The sequence below is a fragment of the Centroberyx gerrardi genome, chromosome 8, assembly GCF_048128805.1.
Source record: "Centroberyx gerrardi isolate f3 chromosome 8, fCenGer3.hap1.cur.20231027, whole genome shotgun sequence".
Classification (NCBI taxonomy): Eukaryota; Metazoa; Chordata; class Actinopteri; order Beryciformes; family Berycidae; genus Centroberyx; species Centroberyx gerrardi.
The window spans coordinates 4,077,735-4,100,391 of record NC_136004.1 but is presented as its reverse complement, the minus strand read 5'-3'; positions in this window follow the sequence as shown (position 1 = coordinate 4,100,391).

The following is a 22,657-nucleotide window of genomic DNA, read 5'->3' as shown; positions in this document are numbered from 1 at the left end:
TCTGCAGTTCACTCACTTTCATAGATGACTTGGCTCGGTTCTCCTGGGGAATAGGAGCACAGAGACGCCCTTTGGAGAAAATCCCTGCTTCCTCCCTGTGATTTAAAGGAGCTGTGTGAAGATCAAAGCGTCCGTCCCGGTCCCCGTAGTCTCCGCTGTTTAGGGAGAAGTCAGGGGTGCTGGGAAACGGATGACCCCGGGGGAATCCGGAAAACAAGTGAAGCAAGGCGCTGGAAAACATACTGTAAGGTAACTGTACATCTGTAGCCCTGCCTCCTGTCATCCGCTTGTGTGTGCGCAGTTGCAAGGGAACTCGTGTCAATTTCATCGGCTGTACCTAGAAATATGTGTGTCTGTCTGTGTGCACTCACTCTATTGTGAGGGTGAGGTTGTGTGTGTGTGTGTGTGTGTGTGTGTGCGCTCGGGGCAAGGTGTAGAAAGGTCAGTAAAGGATAACAAGTATTAGGAAGCTTTGCTTTGTTTTTTCAGTTCATATAGAAGTTGATCATTAGTTGAAAACTGGAATTCATCAACCTCCAGCGTGTCCCCAGTGTGGAAGCCTGTGAAGTTCATCTTAATGAACCCCCCTCACCCCCACCTCCCCCCCTTCCACCCCACTACCCCCCCACCCCCACCCCCCCTTTACGCTGTACAGCCTTTCACAGGGATGGAGAGAGAGAAAGAGGAGTAGGAGGCACATCATGCATGGCAGGAAGCGATGCGGCGCGGTTATCGATTCTGCGTTGCTTAACAATTCCATGAGTAGCCCAGAGTGCTGATCCTTCTTACCTTGATAGGTGTGTTAATACCATCTGCATGGTGGGTAACCCCTGCCGCCTGTGTGGAGCACCCCCCTCTCCCAGGGAGTGCTGAGGGGGAGGACCAGCCTTGCTAATTAATAATTCACCCCGGGCCAGACTCCCTCCCTGGTGGCTCCACGTGATTACAGCGAGCAGCCAGGAGTCAAGGTTAGTGGTAATGATAGAACGGCACACCAACAATAACTAGCCCAGGATTGGCCTTCCCAGTGGTGTGCAGGAAGGAGTCGGAGAGACGGAGCGGAGGATGAAGCCTTCAGTGGAGCGCACAGACAGGGAGGTAAAAGGGGGGGGAGGGAGGGGGGGGGGGGGGGGTTAGGAGTGCTGCATAAGACCCTTTGCAGGGTTTTTTTTAGACGGGGGCTTCTTAGAAGTACGGTGTAAAATTAATGCAGAGGTCTTGGAGAGTAAATATTGAATAAGTGCAGCTCAATGGAGTTGAAAATCAAAAGCACCTCCTCGGGAGCTGTTGGCCTCCGAAACTGTGCGCTGGGTTTGCTGACCTCTGCATTAGCATTATTTTAGCAAGAGGAAGACGGGAGGTATGTTCGGGAGAGCAGAGGAGGGGGGAGGGAGGGATGGAGGGAGTGGAGGAGGGCAGGGCAGCCTGTGGTGAACACGAAGAGAGAGAGAGGAGAGAGGGAGCGAGTCTGCAAGGCCGGAGCCCTTCTACTCTGCCAGATCCTCGCGATTGCAAGCTCGCAGAAAGAAGAGGAGGAAGAGGAGGAGGAGGAGGAGGCGGAGAAGGAGGAGGGCTCTCGAAAGCAGCTAGCAGCCATCAGGAGTGCCAAGGCCTGAGGCCCCGACTAGCAGACTCGGTGAGTAAACCTTGACTTTGCGCACTAACACAGCCCACACTCTGGATGGGAGACCTGACCCAAGACTGTTTTTTGGCAGAGAGCTGGTTTTAGACGGGAGCGCTTGGCCAACTTTAACCCCGGACACATCGCTTTTAACTTTGGATGCCAAGGCTGTTAAAGATCTCAAAGAGCACGCTGTTGCCGCTCACATTTCGCAACGTCTGTCATGATCGATTACAAAACAAGTGCTAAACCATCATGTCCAGGAGGCAAGTTCCGCCGTCAAGTGGGATCGCAATCATTTTCGAGGTTTTGGAGTTGTTGTTTTTTTCCCACTTCTCTGTGGTGTGGTCACATTTCAGTTGGAAATAGAAGCGCAGTGTCAGATTCCGAAATGGCTCTTTTGTTCGAGCGATTCTTCTCGGCGAATTGAAAGTGATGCTTCACCTTGCATAGTTAGTGCACAGTGTTGGGGGAGCGGCTTTGAAAGTCTCGTTTTACAAGCTGCCAGTTCCTTCACATTGGAAGAAGCTGAACTACGGCAAAGCTTCCCTCAAGAGTAATATCGTTTTGTTGATTGAAGTTCAATATCACCTGATACAAAATCACATAATAATGAAATGTAATAACTTATCTTGACTGCAAAATTTACTTGAACTACAAGTTTGCTTACTTGTGGTGAAACAACTCCCCTGCACTGTTAGTATTGTTCTTTTGCTACCAAATCATGCTGGTATGCACTCAGGCTTGACTGATATCAGTTTGTCGTTATTGGCCCTTTATTAAATATTGGATATGATCCAGTCAGTGTGGTCCACCTCTGATATGATGGAGGTTCCTCCCTGACCACAGCTACAGAAAAACACTCTGGAAAACCTGACATGAAGTTTGATTTCTTTGCACATTTTACTGATGAATTTGATTGTTCAATAATGTTTATTGTAAATTAATTATTAATTATTTCATTTCAATTAATTTAAAGGTCCCATATTCTCCACTTTCCAGTGTTTTATGTTATGTCTTGAGGTCCATTCAAAGCTGTGTGTGTGGTGTCATGTACCAAAAACATTCTCAATCCATTTTTACACGTTCATTTTCCAGCATCTCTCTGAGCCAAGAACAGGCTGTTTCTGTCGCCGTGTCTTTAAGGCTCATTAATATTAACGACCCCTCTGTTCCGATTGGCTAACCATTTCAAGAGTGAAACGTGAGACACCGCGGCCCGGCAGCTACAGGTAGGGAAAACTTTCCGGTAATAAACAATGACAACCGCTCAACCGCTTTGAAAAAAACACTTTGTTAGTCTATTATTTCTTACAAAAATGAAAATGAGCGAACCTTTGTGACGCCACAAAGTTACGGAAGTCCAAACGGCTCATTTAGGGGCAAGGGAAATCCTGTTTTACATCATATGGGACCTTTAAAGACATTGAATATCAGCACAAAATATCAGGTATTGGCAGTCCAAAAATCTACTGGTATCAGCTCTCAAAAACCCATATCAGTTGAACCCTATTATGCAAACTGCTGCTATGGAGTCTACAGTATAAGCAGGTTCGTTCATCAAAAGGAATAGCACTTTCATTATTTGTTTGTTGGAGAAGTCTCCTACACATCAACAAGAAAGGCTTTTTCCTCAGATCAGAGGTGGATTCAAACTCACAACATCACAAGCAGTCGGGACGCATCTAAACCCTCGGAGCCACCGAGGCACCCCGGGGTGCTGTGGATAAATTAGGTACTTTATTACGTTGTGCTCGCTTTGTGGAGCCATCAATCGGCTGCAATCTCTTAGTGCACAAAATAGTGAAAGGTCTTCCCGTGAATGAATGAGTACAAACATGAATCATACACACCGGAATCAATCACTTTGAATGACTTTGTGCATTTCACTGGCTGACCAAGATAAAGCAGCTAAAGAAGCGGTAAAGCATAGGGAAATGTCCAGGAATGATTTCTGGGACGCATTTTTTCTTAATGCATATCTGGTTCCAGTGACCTTTACTACATGTCATCTCCTTTCTCACCTATTTTCTGTGACTTTCCACTGCACGGGCCTACTAAGCAGAGCAACACAAATTAACTATTAACTATGGGTTTTCCCTCAATAGTGCATTAATTTCTCTCAATAATATGTGATACTGTCACCATATAAGCCCCATAGTGAGTAAAGCATACTAAAAGCCCAATTTGTGCGCAACAACTTCCTTACTGACTGCTATAAACACTAATTAGGAAGCAATTTAGGGAAAACTATACTTGTAGAATACAATAGTGCAGAATAAGATGTTAATAAGTGGTTTGCAATGACTAATAAGCCAATACACTACTAATATGCATGTTAATAAGCAACTTATTAATAGTTAATATGTGTTCCCTAATATAAAGTGTTACCAAAAAAAGATTTTCCCCACCAGCTCTAAGTGATGAGCAGGGGTGGAAAATGATTCATTTCAGCTGATTCATTTCAGATGTACTCAAGTAGATTTGGTAGATTTGTTTGAGTATAAAGACATAGTCACACCTTCCCCCAATCACAGCAATAGTTTATCATTGCCAATATTCTGCACCTCTTTGAGTATCTGTTCTACTATTTGTAGATTTTTTTGAGTAACACTACTTTTTGAGGGCTGTAAAATGTGTCTGCTTCTAATTTAACAAATTCTCACGTATGCACTCTTAATTTTACTCGTTACTTGTTTTTACACATTGAAGTACAGTGACATCTGTATTTTGATGTAAATGGAGTCATTCTGGACTTGTTTTGGCCATTCCGCAAAAACTATAACCCTTCAGCTTACTGGAAATGGACAAAAGAGTTAATAAGTCATTTTGAAGATGCACTTTTGGAACGTGAACTAAATCTTAATGATTTTCGTTCCAAAAGTACAGACATAACTGAGTACCTTTTTAGTAGAGATGGGACGATATATCAAAATTCAATTGTCAATGTGACAATACGTATCGTGGGGCAGAAAAATGAATTACGATATTAACTATATTTTATTCTGCTGTAGTAATCACAAATGAGACGACTTGACCATCACAATTTCACAAGCTCTCCATCCAAATTATACTATTTACTCTTTGTAATGACATTTTTAAATTGTTGTTTACATTCTAGCGAGCCAATGCCATCGCTAGAAAGATTTGTGTCTCAGAAATAAACATAATTCTGCACAATCAAACTTTGTTGTCATTTAACTTTTATTTATTACATCGTATCGTGGCTGTATCGAACCGCGAACCCCATATCGTGTCTCGTGTATCGTATCGCATCGTATCGGGAGATAAGCGTATCGTCCCATCCCTACTTTTTAGTGACTTAGTATTTTGCTTTTACTTGAATACTTGTCTTGACAAGCACTCTGACTATAAAATTAAGTAAAAACTGCTTGAACCAGACTCTGGACTAGAGTGAAATAGTCATTCCTCCTCTGGTGCTGCGGCATCCATAAGGAGAACTTGCGGATAGCGTGTCCTATTAGCAGTCACACCATGGGAAGTATACTGATCGTCTCTCCACATCCTTTCTCCTGAAAGGGAAGAATGTCAAGCAAATCATTTCAATTATCAGAGTGTCTGTGGATTTGCACTATAAAGAGCAGCGTGTACGGCGTGGGTACGAGTTTCATCAACATGGAGGGTGGTCCTTAACTGGCGCCGGTCGTTTAACTCCACTCAGTGGCGGCCATGTTTTAATCCACCATCGAAGGGGTAGATCCTTTAAAACAGATGAAAGACAAGATATGCAAGAGTATTTAAAATTTTATGTCAGATTTATAGACTTAGGCCTTTTCTTTCATGTATTAATAAGCCCAGTGAACATCTGAGCGCAGGAGATTATGGACTGAAATCAGCCTAAATATGAATAAGTCAGCTTGTGTTAATGTGATTTGGATCTCTGCTTTTCATCTTCTTAAGTGTCAGAGCAGGAGAAAGGGAGTCATTCATTATGGGTATTGGGGTGATGAGGCCCTTGCTATTTCAAACAAGCCTCCTGCCCGGCGCCTGCTTTGGGAGCCCGAGCATTCAGATGCATGGAAATGAAACTTTTTTTGTCTTCTGCAGAGATTTGGTAGATCACATAGGTCGGCAGAGGTTTTGAATAGGAAAGCTCAGGAGAGGAGTTGTGAGAACAGCACAGTTTTTGTAACCTTTATTTATCCAGGGAAGGGTTTTGCTGAGCACGCACGGTTGTTTTCAGCCTGTTCCCCTGCTTCACATTCATACAGTTCCAAACATTCACACCTGGGAACGGCCCGATGCAACCGGTCTTCTTCTGTCGGCCACTGGGAGCCCAGTACAAGCGCTGTCTTAATTCTACTATATTGGCCACAGAGCAACTCCACTGGAGCAGTTGGGGTTTAAAGCTGGGGTAGGCAACTTTGGAGAAATGAGCAAGAATTTGAAAGTGTATAACAAAAAAATCCCCCCTACTCCCTCTCTGCTCCCTCCCTCTCTCCTGTAACACCTCCATCCAAACGAGGCTCAGGCATGAGAAGGGCAAAGCTGATCTTTGGTGCCAGGTGATGTCACCTTCTATAGTCCAAATCAGAATGTTTGTAAACAAACAGATTGGCTATACTTCCGGGTGGATAACTCGCACTTGTCGGCAGCAGAAATCGCTCGTTTTAAGCAGCGGTAAATACGAGTCAACTAAACAAAACATTAGCGATTATGCCGAAATCGGGTTGTGTTTGGGGCTGTAATGCCAAATATAGCTTGGTACAAAATGGATTAGGTTTAGGCTTTTTCCATTTTAAAGCAACCTAACGGAATCGGTGGATACAGATAATAGTTTACAGGCATCTACAGAACTGGGGACAGACTGGCAGCAACCACTCATGACCGGGTTTTGCGGCAGGCATTTTCTTACAGGTCAGTAATAAAAATGATAAACGTCGCTGTTGGTTAGCATAACGTGCAAGCTTGCTAGAGAGACAGTAATACAGTCTCTCGGTTTTGCTAGTCTCGTTCGGGTCTAGCACAGCAGCAGCTCCGTTGTGACTGGCACTGCACTGCCAGTCCCAAGGCGTTCCATTAAAAACCGTTCGGGTAAAATCTTTCACTTCATGTAGGTAAGATTTCCTGACCGAAATTTTGCCAACATGATAAGCTTTCTGAAATCCTTGAGCCCTTTTCTGTTACACGAGTAAAACATATTGTCAAAGTGCCATAAATGTTTTATCCGCACGGTTTTTAATGGACCGCGGTTCTAGCGCAGCACAAGTAGCACAACACACGCAGTGGTTTGTGATCTGGGTTTGCTATCATACCCTGCTTTACAGTCAAGATGCTTTACAATCGAGTCTGAAAGTAAATAACGAACAGTCCACAGTTTCTACTATAAAGCAAAACACTAAAGAATGACTGGTTTGAGGTTGCTTTGTTAGATCAGCACTTGAATTTGAACTTCTGCTCACTGAATCACACTAACAGCCTACTTTGTGTCACTGGCTGTCACTGTTTGGCTATATAACATAATATAAAATAAAAACAGAAAGTTATGGTTAATTTGTATAAGACAGTGGCCAAAACAGAACTTTTAAGCATTTCTAAACATTTAGTTGTTTGTGGACACATGCTTAAATAGGCTATATATTTAGGTTATGTTAGGTTATACACTAACAAATATCAACAGCAACGACATCAGGAACGTCTCGTTTTCGGTGGACAGCCAGAACTACATAATGTCTGTGTGTTTCTAATCACAAGAGCTTAAAAAGGGGTCTTACTTTGGTTAAATAACACGAAAAATACTGTAGCGCCGATGCAGCACCACCGACGTTATCCACCCGGAAGTAAGTTCTTTGTTGTTGTGACGTCACGCTGATATGGCCTATAGAGGATTTTAGCCCTTTCCATAATGCTTTGCTTTACCAGTTGTTCCGGTCAATACGCTGCCTGCCGACTGCCGTTCAGTTGTAATGAAGAGAGTGTAATACTGTTGCTGTAACTTAATAAAGTGACTATAAACAACTAAATCAGTGTTAATATTACTTGCATCGGACATCAGTGGAACACCAAGTACTGTTAATGAAGAAGATCAGCCGAGACAAGCTTATTTCGGATTACTTGAGATATTTGGTCTCAGTTAGCAGGTTATCTAGTGAGCTAGCCAACGTTAGTATAGCTGCATTCACGCTACAGTGCATGTTATACTGATATATTTGGCCTTACAACTTCATAATTGCACTAACAGATTATTTTACATAACGTTATTGATTCTGATTTGACCCAAAATTAACGGACTAATACATCGGAGCTGATGATGATGAGGTTTGCCAGTTTTGTCAAGTTGCCGGCCACTAAGTCTTTATACTGAGGGAAGATGGCAGTGACAGTCTTCTATGAGTGAATCATGAATTATAAAGTAATCTATTTACATTTTAAGTTACGTTTTGCAGTTTCTAGTGGTCTGACATGATGTGTTTTATCTGTCGGACGTCTGTTGTTTTGATCAGCTGAAGAAGAAAAGCGTGGATGAGATGTCACAGCACATCAATGAGTGGACAAGAGGTAAACATACGCTACATTTAATTCTTTCAAATGGATTTTGTGTGCGTGTGATTGACAGGTAGGTAGGGTCACCTCCTTGCAGAGAGCTCGCCTGATTGATTGTTAAGATCTGGGCGCCCTGAGATTTTGGAGTGGCTGATTACAGAGACGGGATTTTTTTCTCAGAGCATTTGATTTATTGAAAATTACAGAAAATTTCACCAAAATATTACCAAAATGGATCTAAAAAAAATTTGCCTACCCGAGTTTTAAGTGTTCAAAAGCACCTTGACAATAGTTGTTAAAGGAGGTGAGAGACATTTCTCAAAGGTCCTTTAAGTAGTATTTTTAAACATCAATATATCATGATCAAATTAATTGAGGTATTTTGGTATAATTACTGTAAACAAATTAGAACACGGCAGAGATGATTGGTATAGCCAGTGGTATTGTTAGTTAGCTAGTGTTTCTCAAAATTAAGACCACATTTCCCATAAACCCTGTTGCTTCCTGTCCCCCCCTCCCTCTCCTGGAGTTTTTGTCTTTACTGAAGAGGATCAACATGTTGGAAGTGATTTTTCCACCGGGCTTTCACTCCTTCCACTATCTGCCATTGCCAGAAACACAGAAAGCTTTAGCTCCATTTGTGCTGGAAGAACAGCGCCCTCTTCCTGTTTTGTGCCATAAAGCAATCCAGCAGATTTCCCACCAAATCCGACCAGGTAGCACACAATGTTGAAATGCCATGTCATCCCACTCTCTCTCCCTAATTTTTTATGTCTCTCTTTAGTATAGACTATCTAATAAAGGTAAACATGTCAAAAAACTATCTTACAAAAAATATAATGTCTCTAAATGAATGTGGTAATGATTTATTGATGTTAAAATGCCACACATAGAACCTTAAACTTTCCCTGCCTAAATTCTGGTTGCATCTGCAACCTTTTCATCACAAACCTGCTTCTCTGCCACAAGTCACATATCATTGTCACACAGTGTGAATATCCTGTTCTGAGTATAATCAATTGAAACAGAAAATCTATGACCGCTGTGTTGGTAGACATAGTGCTGTACCCCAAGTTGTACTGTATCCATATTATACTCGTGCACCCATTGTGCGTCAACAGTCTACATGTCTTTCCACATGTGAAAATAATGCTTAGGAGTTTCTTAAGGACAACAGAGACGTAGATCTCTTTGCAGCAGCTCTGTACTAAACTAAAGTGCTTCATTTTAATGCATTTTAGAGAGAACCTTAACTTGATTTGAAGGTTAAAATTAAAATTTATAGTTCATAAAAATTGCTGCCCTGTTTTGCAGGAGAAAACACCCCTAATGGTCCACAGCATAACATTACACAGATAGCTAAAACACTTGTATCCATGGTAACTGTTGCTGAAGTGCAGTTGTAGACTTAAAGGATAATTCCAGTTATTTTCAACCTGGGCCTTATTTTCTTAGTTACCATCATGGCGATTGATTGTGTTCAGAATTTCATCACTTAGTTCACCAAGAGGGCTGCTCTCCAATACACACGCATACATATACAAGGAATACACAGTCTCCAACAGTTGAATCCAAAAATTGATTAAAACACGTCTTTTCAACACATTAACACCGACGCTACAATGGGACATGGCTACAACTTGTGTATACGGTATTCATCAAGCTCCACAGTGAAGTAAGTGATGAAATTTTGAACATAATCAATCGTCATGATGGCAAAAAACTAAGAAAATAAGGCCCAGCTTGAAAATAAACATAGTTACCCTTTAATTCAATTCTTTCAGTCCCTCTCTTTCCTACCTGTATCGTAGAGCGATGAACACAGTACTGGAGATGCTCACTATGGTGATTTTGCAGAGTGGGTTGGTGTGTGTTTGAAGCAGCAAGAGCTACAGCTTGTGACTTGTTTAAGCAGCCAAAATGTTTTCCAACCACCGGTACTGGTTTGTATTTATGTTTTTTAAGCGACTGAAGAAAAACTGGAATGCAGGTTCCCCCATCGCTTCAAAATCCAGCTAATTCATGCAGAGAAGTTTGAGGACCAACACATTGGGACTCTACAGTGAAATCCCTTCAATTGTTTGTAGTTTGTAGTAAAATTATTAATTTTTGGTATTTTAGGACATCCAGTAGTGGCCGAGTCCAAAACAAGAGAATGGACTAGCTGCCAGAACTGCAGCCTCTACCTAGACTGTGGTTCTCCTGGTTGCTGGCCCATGGGGCGATGAACTGATTAATCACATGTATAATTGGTGAGGATGGTGGTGGTGGGTGGGTGGGGAGTGGGGGGGTGTCACACTGCCCCAACACTGCCTGGAGCTCCCCCAGCCCAACCCCAGCGCACCCCAGCTTCCCCGCTGCCCCCACCAGGTCCCAGAGGGAGAGAGGTTCTGCTGGTGGAAAATCAGCAGAGATGGAGCTTTCAGGGGACACAGTGTGAATCGCAGAGCTCCTGTGGTTTTAAATAGAGGGAGTGCCCCCGGCTCAATTACTGTCTCATGGAAAATGGAGGAGCCATAATTGAATGTGACACGAGCAAGCTGTGTGCACTTGGCTGTGGCAGCGCCTCTCGCAGTCAGGATGCAGCTCTGACAGCGATCTGTACGCACCGACAACATGAATGTGCAGCCACACCGGTGGTAGCATCCTTAAGCAAGATTTTTAGGTGGAAATGCAGCCATCTTATCAGCCTAAGTCATAAAGTGGGGGTGCAAAAGGAAAGAGTGTCCCATCCACACTAATGGAGATGCTGTAGATTCACCCTGTTTGCCCAAATTCAGTTCTGATGTCAGGTATGGACACTGGTGGGAAATCTTCTCCACACATGAAGTGATGAACAAAACTTAACTGTGAAATACAAACAGTGAGTGCTCCATCCAGAGAAAGCTGGACTCACCAACATTAGATAATTTCCTCTCTTGTCTCATTGGTTTCCTTTGTACAAAGCATCACAGACCAGCTAAGGTAGGTCACCTTACAGGATTTCTGGGTGTTGAAGTTCCAATTTTTCAAACAGTTACCTCTCGCTGCCATTTGGAGCCGCCAAAGTGTAAAGTTTTTCACCTTCTTGGCTAATTCTCCATATCATAAAACTATTTACCAGTAAATGGCCAAAACATTTTTCGCCTAATTCTATCTCATATTGTTCGATCAAAATTCCATTACTTTTACTCCCTGAAAAATCCCTGAGAGTATTCTTAGTGGTTGCCTCATTGTACATAAAAATTCCAACCATTAATATCATGACAGATTTTTCTGGCAACATGGTACGCCAGTGTATTTTTGGGCGTTCTCTCCTGGGTCCTTTTCCTAGATAGACACCATGGTTGCATCCTGGTGGCTGGAATTAATTCATTTTGAAGAATCCAGAATTTGTGAAGCTCAAGATTATGCGACAATTATCTTATTTTGTAACTTTTCAACACTTTTGAACATCCCCTCCCTGCGTTACGCCCCGCCCCGACCTCCCCTTCAAACCGGAAATCCTTCGAATTACGGAAGCGAGACGCCGTCGAAATGCCGTTTCCTTGTGACTTTAAGCATAATGAAAGTATTGCAGGGGAAGAATCGGTGAATGTGAGAATGGGTTAAAGAGTCCACTGAAGTAGGTAGGTGTGTGTGTGTGTGTGTGTGTGTGTGTGCGTGCATGTATGTGGCTGCTCACACTGCGGCAGGTGTCTGTCTGACAGGCGTGTGATGAGTTGAGCCCTGCATTGAGCCTGTCTAAGCCCGGCGACTGGGCTCTCTCTCTATCCCAATAAGCTGCCCTGGGTCTGCTGGGCTGATTCTGAGTCCCCCCTCAACCCTCCACCTTTGACTGCACCAGTCACTGGAATACCAATGACTCAATGTCCCTCACTTCTCACCGCTACCCTGCCATCTATGCATATTTGATGCCCGGTCCCCCTGATCTGAATTGCACCGGCGTTTTGAAATGCCTCGTGTAACCTGTACGGAATACAACTTCCCCCGGTCTGCACTAGGGTTTCGACCGATAAGGCTGAGACCATTACTTTTAGACTGAAGTCGCTGATAGAACATATGCTGTGCCGATATTCAACATCTGTAAATTTGACCATTTTCACAAAATTAGAAGTATTCAGTGTTTCCCCCAGAATTGTATTCTTGTGGGTGGAAAAGCCTTTGAAACAGCATTTAGACCATCATTGGACACTAAAACACTGGTATATGCCATAATATCAAATATAGTGCAACATACACTGAATGTACAAAATATTAGGGACATCTGCCTGATATTGAGTTGCAGCCCCTTTTGCACAATTCACATCTCAATTCACATCTCAATTCTCTCAAAGCATAAAAATCCAAGTCTGTTTCTCTTTCTCTCAATCTCCTCTTTTGTGATTGGTATAGATTTAATAAGGGATAATGCGTTTTACCTCATCCATGTACTTCATGAAAAGAGTAAGTGTCCCTAAAATTTTGTACATTCAGTGTATATAAAGATAGAGGTTTCTTAAGGCTCAAATTAATGCTTTTCCAAAGTAATTTTGTTGATAATGCTGGTTATTTGTCTTATGATGATCAACAACTCATGGTCATTATCTACCTACTTTGTTACCACTACACTTAAAAAGGAATGTAGATTAGGGCTGGGTTTAAAAAATCGATTTTCCGATTCAAATCGATCTTCATTTGAATGATCCGATATCGATTCATAAAATCCCGAGATCGATCTTTTAATATATTCCCAATATATGCCTGTAGAGTCTGTAGAGTTGCACAACTTGCTAGCGCCGGCTGCCGGCTATTTAGCCATCTACTCACATCTGTCTGGCCGGCTGCTTTTATAACTGAATGTCACTAAATGTTCACACTACCAGAATTTGGTAGCTACAACAGAATTTTTGAATGAGAGTGACTGCGCATGTCTGGTAGCCTACATACTGGAGCAGACTGAAGTAAAATAACTAGACTCAGACTGTCTGTACGGGTAACAGGAGTCACTCCACTCCTCCGATCTCACGATGGCTGGAAATAATGTCTGTAACCATAGTAACGTTTACTTCAGACCAATATGGCGGCTACCGTCGCCTGTATTTTAAGTTTATTTGACACCAGTAACACCAGTAACCAGAGGAGTCAGTTTATCCATAAGATCTTAATAAACCGCCATTGACAGCGGCATCATATTCTCTTTTTCCATCACAGGAACTTCATACTTTTAACAGCAACATTTGGGCTGAAGGCCGCAGAACTGGAACAACCGCAATGTTGAGGAAACAGACTGGATCGAAAAATTGAGAATATCTCACAACACTTACCTCCGTCTCTTTCAAATTAAGGATGATAATGTTACATAACATAACGAGTGTTGAGCCTTAACGTCACGTAACAACCAGCTGTCCAGTCCCGTTCTGGTTCACACTATTCGGACTAACCGAATCCGCTCTCAAATTCAGTATCAGTACCTGAATTTTTCAGGTAGTGAGTTTGGTTATAGAATGCGGTTGTCAGTCTCCTTAATAACTGAACTGTGCGTGAAATTGCAAGGGGAGTTGTGCGTTTTTTTAGATGTTTCAAAATAATAGCGATCTCTGCCGAGCCTCTGCGCAACGCGCAGCGAACGGTTGCCATGGTAACGACGGACTCAACTGAAGTGTTACAGCTGAAACTACTGTATAACGCTAAATACAAGGCCTTAGCTGAGGAGATCATTTTAGGGGCTTCATTACCATGACCATGTAAAATCATTATTTAAACTGATTTATGTTTCCATCATTATTGGATCTCAGTTCTGTGAGTGCAGTAGTACTTAGGAGAGAGATCCAGTCTTGCTCTGAGAAGACTATAATATGCACTTTGGTATTATATTTATTACTATTTGTAATAATATTTTTGTTTTAGACTACTTATTTCTTCTGCACTGACTGAAGAAAGTACATTCACAATTAAAAAACATAATCAGTTTATTTTTCAATTGAGCATTGATCCTGTAATAAAAATGTTTATGTTATTTTAAGTCATGCTTTCATAAACATATTTAAGGTTTGTTTATTAATTCGGTAAAAATGCATCACCGGAAAAATGTATCTTGCCATCGCAAACATCCCTTAGCCGGCTACTTTTCCCATCTGGCTGGCTACTCAAAAATTTGGGGAACCCCCTGCTTGCACTATATTGTGTTGACTGCTGTAGTGTGTTGGTCATGTTAAATAAAAAGTACATTAATGTAACTGTTTTGGGGTCAATTCTTAATGTAAACATTAATATTTTTAATAATGCACCAGGTTAGAGGGTTCCTTGTACAATTTACAGCATTAGTTCTCTGAGAATCTCTTTCATATCCAAGCAAAATTGATATTGTAACTGAAATATCCCTAACCGAATCGATATTGAATCGAATCGAATCGAATCGGAAATCGAATCGAATCGGGACCTTGTGAATCGGAATCGAATCGATTCAGGAAATCAGTGGCGATACCCAGCCCTAGTGTAGATATGTTAATAACAACCCATGCTGTGTTAAAATGTATTGTCATTAACATATGGTGTGTTGAAAAGTAACACAAGTGTGTGTCGCCCCAAAAAAGACACACAGATGTGTTAAAAATGACACATCCTTTGTAAGAGTGTACATCGCTGATTTAAAAAAACAGAGAATAGCGACGGAATTGTGCTCCCGTCACCTGAAATATCATTAACATCATGTCAATCATAGATATTCTTTAAAGCAAGCTTTTATGTGGGCCTCCTGTCCACTATGTTATGCCCCCCCCCCCACACACACACACACACACACACACAGCACCCCATGGTTTTGTAGCCTGCCTGCACGGCACAGCATATCTGTTGGCGTGGCCTAACAATAAGAAAATGCTGCATTCACAACAATATGAACAATAGCAGGGAACAGTGAGCCCGCAAAATGTTTATTCAGCACATTAAAGAGTAATGAGTAGCCTCCTCCAATGACTGAGACCACATTACTAACATGCTCACAGTTAAGAGAAGCTCTCTCCCAGGTTTAATGGGTTACTTGGGTAAACATAAACAACACCATAATGAGCTAAGATCCATATTTTCCCCGTTTTTTTTCTGTTGATAAGCAAAAATGGTTCTGGTAAGCAAAATTAAGCCCCCCTCGCATCTTTAGGCAAGAGACGCGCACACATGCATAATGCTCACACACACTCATTTGGTGCTGTTGTTTTAGCACACAATTAGCACCTTTCTGGAGTTCATCCTCACTGTAACTCACACTCTGGTTGATGTTCTTCCCTTCCCGCTTCTCTCAATCCCACCGTTCCTCCCGGTGCTAAAGCGTGTGTGAGCGTTTCGATAGCGGAGCCAGGTATGGGGCCAAGACGGTCGGAGCGTTTGTATCTTTAACCACACAGCTGGAGAAGCTCTCGTCGCGGCTTGTTTTCACCGCTTCATCAAAAAAAAAAACAAGGATCACAACTTTGTCGGCAAAAGACAAGCTTGCAATGTCATCATATTTACTGCCATGCAAGTGGAGTTTTTTTGTTCGTGCAATCTACATTTTGCCGACGCAATCAAAAAACCGCCCCCTTCTCCTGGGCAGCGGGTACATAAAGCGGATAGGAGGTGAAATCCCTTGCCTGTTAAAAGTGAACATGGTTTGGAATGTGGGGGGAATATTATTTTATTACCGTTCATTCCATGCTCTTTTTTTTGTTTTTGTGACAATCTGGATGTTAGATTAGATCGCTTACAGTCACCATGCCACGGATAAATTCGTCTGGATTACATAATTGGGTCCCCGTGTGAGGTAATCGCTGAATCTTTACCTGCATGAAGTGGATGATTAGTATTGCACTGTACAGGGATAGCAGGCAACTCCAAGGCTGACTCACAGCCAGAGCCTGATTGAAGAGTCTGAGACCTGGAATCAGTAGCAGTTGGAGAAAAGGCCTTGAGCTAATAGAGCATCACTGGAGCCACTTCAGATGCTCAACCAATTTACCATATTAAGTCGCTTAGTCACATCCACTTCCCCGTAATTCATTCACTGCTAATGCCCCGATGCTGTTTGGGAATTAAGGTTAATCATCTCCTTATTCATCAAAGCTGAGAGGGCAATTACTGCATGGAGTGCAGGGGTGGCTCTGGCTTGGAGAGCCACAGCTTAGTTTTTGTCATCACACACTGTGGACGTTGTAATTACATCATAATAAAGCGCAATTAGTTAATGAATGGGAGCATATGCTGCTAATGACAAGCAGTAATCTAGCTCCGTTTTTTGCCCCTGTGCATGTAACCCCCCCCCCCCCCCCCCCTTTCCAGCAGCAACACACACTCTGGGCTGCGTATGTGCACATGTGCCTTTGTGCTATGCAGTAGCCTTAGACGCTTTCAGTAGTGTGGGTAACTTCCGGTGTTTGATATGGAAATGTAGTCATTGAGTAATACAAACATAGAAGTACAGTGGAATCTATCAGTGGAATAATATCAGTGGTGCTAAAAATGCAGGTTAGGTACAAGCGTTTTGTTCCAAAAGGCAAAAAAGTGACACCCAGCTAACAAACAATTGCTGGCATGAAAATAAAACTTACATATTTGATTATTATTTTATAACTTATTTGTTTTATTTGCTATTAACTAAGACTACTGGCTGCAAAATGGCAACATCTTTGATGATGGGATTATCTCTATTCCTGGGCATTACTGGGCAATGAATTTCGTTCCTGGGTTCAAATCTGGCCTTGGACCCTTGTCCCATGTCATCCCCCTCTTTTTCTCCCATCTTCTCTGTCTCTTTCTATTCTAAACTATAAAATAAAAGGTAAAAATGTCCAAAAAAAAACTTTAAAAATGACCTCTTCAATTAATGGCCGTCAAACTTCTCCCAGTTTGTGGTCATTGTCAGGCCAGTCAGGGGTCAACCTCAGAGGTCAGGGTGGCATTAGAGGAGAAGACATGTTCAGGTTGTGGGAGATGTGTGTATGCCAGTGACACACACACACATACACACACAGAGGTTGTGCTGGTCACGGGGACACGCTGGACGAACGGCGCTTTTAACGGGGCTGCTCTAATCAGTGTTGATGGAGTGTGAGGAGGGATGCTAATCTGGGTCATTGCATATGTAAATGCACAGCTGGGATCTTCGCAGTGCCAAAACACATCAGCCAGGGTGTCTGAGTGTCACCCAACATTAGCTCCAACACGGCAGGCGGACAGGAGCGTTAAACACACCCCGCGGTGGGCCGTCCTCTGGCAGGGGGGATTAGTGCGATCACCAGCGGTGTCAATATCAAACTAGCCATCAGTCCCAGTGGACTATAGTCTCAGCATGGGATGCACACATGGACACATGCCACCAACAGGAACATTTGGGAAGCCTTTGAACCTGGTAGACAGTGCCATAAATGGGTTTAATAGCAATCGTAATGGATGGTTGATATGGAAAATGTTGAATCAAACTAAACAATGTGCAATATATCTCCTGAGTTTACATTTACAATGTAAGGGATAATGTACAGCAAGCCGGTCATTATCACAAATTACTTACTAAGACTTTGTTGAATACTCAATTCTGATTGGCCAGTGAAGGCTTTCTGAAGTCTGTTTCACATCTAATATATTACTCCACAGTCAAGAAATACGGTCCATTTTGGTGATTTCTAACCAAATTAATTAGCGACACCTTGTGACAAAAAGACGTTACTGCAGACAAGCACTCGGCTATCCAAGGTTAGAAACTTTTAATTATTATACAATTACAGTTGGTAAGTGTTCTGCTACATGGATGCTAACTACAGACGTTTCTATGGTTATAGTTCTGCTACAGTGTAGCATGCTAGCTACAGACATTTCTATGGTTACAGTTCTGCTACAGTGTAGCATGGATGCTAACTACAGACGTTTCTATGGTTACAGTTCTGCTACAGTGTAGCTATACATGCTAGCTACAGACATTTCTGTAGTTCTACTGAACTGTTTTTGGTGGAAGCTTGTGGATTAATTTAGCCTGCGATAAAATAATTTTAAATCAATGTTTTGTGTCAGATGATTAATGTATTTGGTAAGTATCCGTGTAATAAACAGGATTATTCAAGGCACTGTGCATTATTCTGCTTATTACACTTGTCTCCCACTTATTAAGACATTAACCATTTGATGCAAAATATTTTTTTTGAATGATTTTTTGCAAGCCAAAGTTAGTTACAAGTGTACGCCAAAAAAGAAATCAGGACTGTCTGCAGTAACCATGCAGTAATGTCTGTAAAAGCTCAAGGTGTAGCTAGTTAATTTGATTAAGAATCAACAAAATTGACAGGACTTCTTGACTGCAGAGTGATACAGTTAGATGTGAAACAGCAGTCCGTTATTCAGTAATAACTCATCTTAGAATGTGTTCATTTACCAATCAGATCACCAATCACCAGAATTGAGTATTCAACATAACCGTGTAGCCTAATAAACGCATTTAGTTGACTGTCTTATCCAGAACCAGAGACTTACAAGTGAGCAGGTAGGAGTCCAGTGTCTTACTCAAGGACATTTCAACATGGCACATGGCTGTTGCAGGGATCAAACCCGTGACCTTTCAGTTACGGGACAGTCTATCTCACCACTAGGCCATCCTGCCGCCTTGTGGTGAATGGAGGAGAGATAATTGGAGGGCCTGTCCCTCATCAGAGCCTCTCCTTGTGGCTGAAGTGCTGCCATCAGCGGGCACTTGAGCTGCAGAGGGTTGTGTCACTCTGTGCTTCCCTGCATTGTAGGGAGAAACCCCTTTATTCCTGAGCAGCACTAATTACCTCAAGTGTTTTACCCAGCAATGGCTCTACCAGGGCAATCTTAGAAGTATCCCATCCTGTATTTATCCACCTTCCACTGGTAAAGCAGCAGCTAAAATAGAGTATTCTTTCTGGTGTCTTGTATAGTAGATCCCAAAGTGTTAGGGTTTGACCAATATGGGTTTTTGAATGCGATATATTTTTAGACAGAAATCACTGATAGCCAATATATTGTGCCAATATTTAATGTCTTAAGGTATAAGGCTGGTGTTTTTTAATGCATTTCTTACCATCAACAAATCCTATGACAATAACAAAATCAGTAATGAATTTGTTTTGCTAACAAGTCTCGTCCATGTAGCCGGTGCCCAATAAAGCCATGTCTCAGTAGCCATAGAACTCCATTGTATTACAAAAACGATTAAAAACACATCACAGAGCCATGCAGCTGCTCTGCAGCATATTTCATCATCGCAATGCACCGGGCTGGCTGACTTTTTCCTCAAACAACTTAATAAGCCGGCCGTAAACACGTTTTCCATCTCAGGAAAGTAGTTCCATAGCACTGAAAATAGTCCCCGTCGTAATGAAGAATTTGTTCTCATTTGAATTTGATTTGGTAATAACTACAATAGCCTGACTTTTCATGGTAACAGTTAGAGATTTTTCAAATTGAAACTATGTCTTTGTTTTAGCTGTATTTAAAGGTTTTTAGCTTACAATTGGAGCCAATGACTTCCGGGTTGACGGCTAAAAAGGGGACGTGGGAAGTCGGACAGTAATGGGAGTAGAGCAAACGCATTGTTGAATTTGTTATTTTCACAGGATTTGTTGACGATAAGAAATGTATTTAAAAACACCAGCCGTATCCTTTAATATCCATGCCAAAAAAATACAAGTTTCCAGTGTTTGCCTCAGAATTTTAGGTGGAGAAGCCTCTAAAACAACTTTTAGACCAGCATTTAGGGTGAAGCTGCTGATAATAACCTACTCATGCATACGTGTGGAATCCAATCAAAATAATACAACAAATGTGTACAGCACTGACTGGCACATATCACATTTTTGATGAAAGGCCAATATCGACATGATATATTGGCAATCCTATATATCGGTCTAACCCTAATCAGCATATTGTCACAGGAAACGTGGGACTCTCAGGCTAAAAACAGAACAGAATTCCGATTTTCCAAACGACTCCTCTCGGACTCGAGGCAGCAGCGCAGCAGCAGTGGCTCCATCAGTAGGTATTAAGTCTGACAGGGAGATGGCGACTGAACTGCCTCGTCCTATCTTTAACTCGCACCTCCTCGCAGTCACCCGCAATATCTCTCTCCTCCCCCTCGCAGTTTAACTCTACTCTCATCCTGCGGCTGGCCGACTTAGCAGAGTGTGTGTTTGGTGTCAAGTCCGATTCTGTCCGGCTGATGCTGGCGTGAGGGTGGGGAGAGACGGTGACAAGGGAGTCGGGCGGAATGATGATCAGAGCCGCTGGTGCCCTTTTCTTCTGATCACACATTACTGTGCAACAGACTCGTGTCAGAACAGCAGCGGCGCTGAGATGTGCACAAAGGCCAGTGTCAATCAAGTGGGCTATTCATCTGTCTGGGGCCGTAACCCCCCCCTCCACCTCATCTGTTCCCCCTACCTGTCTGGCTGACAGCTGGATGTACAGCCTGGCCAGAGCTGAGGAGCTGCCGTCCACACTTGAACAGAGATGAATGAACATTTCCAGTCCAAAATGAGTTATCCGCCGTTTTGAAAAGACGAAATTATAACATATTGTGTTAGTGTTGAAAGTGTAGTAGATAGGTTACTGTACTTCGTAATTGACAAAATGACACATTATTACAGGCTAGATCCTACAGAGGTGGAAAGACTGCCAAAGTATCCTACTTACGTAGAAGTACAGTGACTTAGCTGAAATTTTACTTGAGTAGAAAACTGCTGTAAATCTGATCTATTTAAAGGAATAGTTCATTATTTGCTCACCCTCATGTCTGTCGAAACACCGGTGAAGTTTGTATGTCCACATGACACACAGAAAGTTAGCTAGCACAGCTCCATGTTAGCCTTCTTCAAAACATCTGACGTGATGGGGAATTGGTTCTTCAGAGTTCCAAAAATGGCAACAAAAAAAAAAAATGACCATGAAATTACTCCAAACTGCTCTTGCAACATAATCCAAGTGTTCTGAAGCTAAACAATTACACCAAGTCCAAAAGACCTGTATTTATGCTGGCATTTAGCACAAGTTTTCACTACAACTGTACAACTGTTTCAAAAGCGTTCATACTTACGCACACCCACACATTGCGTGTTCACATCAAGTAGAGACACACCTTTTCTCCATTTCCATGTTTACACCCCTACGCAGAGGTAATGCACACTCTTCAACCAGAGTCACTCCCCTTGCCTGAGATATCCTAGCCTGGTAAGACCATCCTGATCACGTGACCTCACATTCTGTTTCGCTTCACGGATCAGTCTGGACTTCTAGCCGCCCACATCGATTTCAGTGGGCGGGAGTACTTGCCTTGACAGACAAACTTCAGCCAATCAGCGAATCCAAATTCAAATCCAGTCGGAAGAACGGCGAAAACGTCTTTTCCGCCGAGAAACTCCGCTAGTGCATACTCTTGTTCTTGTTTAATTGTTGTTATTGAGTCTATTTCTGCAATAACTGCACTTATAGCTGTGTTTACTCTACTACCGTTAACGTTACCGCTCGTTGCTTCGGGAGACGGCATTACTGTTTTGCCAGCGGCAGCCTGTATTTCACGTCATCAACTACGACGCAGTCCCTGATTGGCCCGGTTACGTCATCAACTACGACGCAGTCCCTGATTGGCCCGGTTACATTGTAATTTCAGGAAATCGATGTGGGCGGCTAGAAGTCCAGACTGATCCATGGAGCGAAACAGAATGTGAGGTCACATGATCAGGATGGTCTTACCAGGCTAGAGATATCCAGCTCCTCAAGCGGTGGTATGAGCAAATATGTCCATATATTCAGGTTCAAATAATTAAGGTTTTTTTAAGGACATTTTTTTCCTCTTTGTTTTAAAGTCAGGTAAGTAAGAGGTTAGTGTTATAAGTCACTTGGAGTAGAGCTCATTTGTATTGTGTGACGTAGACCTCTGTCTACATACTGGTGTAGACTTGCGCTACATACTGTAAATATAGGTCTGTTGCAATCATTTGGCTTCACAGCACTTGGATTATGCTGCACACACTGTTTGGAGAGAACTAGCTAGAAAACAACCAGGCTAACACAAACCAATAATACAGTAGCTGGATGGATATTATTAAGCTACTATCTTGCATAAATGTGAGCATGTCTTATTTCAGAATTTCTGAAGCAGTGCTTATGGAGAGCCTACAAAATGTGTACTCTGTACTGGATGTAATTCAAAATGCTGAAAGTACAATACTTCAGTCAAAATATACTTAACTAAAAATAAAATTACTGACTCAAAAAATATTCAAAAAAGTCAGAAGACAAGAATTTCTTCTCAATTACAGTTATGAGAGTAAATTTTATTTGTTTCCACCTTGGATCCACGTGAGGTCCTCAATATTCTGGTGATATATTGCAAGGTGACGATAAGATTAGATGAAACTTTATTGATTTCTGTGGGGAAATTTGCCCATTGCAGCAGCAAATAGTGATAGGATACAGCAAAGAAAAATAAATGGGGAAGGGTTTGATGTGTGGATGCGCAATAAAATAACAATAGCAAGTGGGGGTTTGTATTAACATGCACAACTGACAATTTCAGCACTAGAACCTATTACTGAA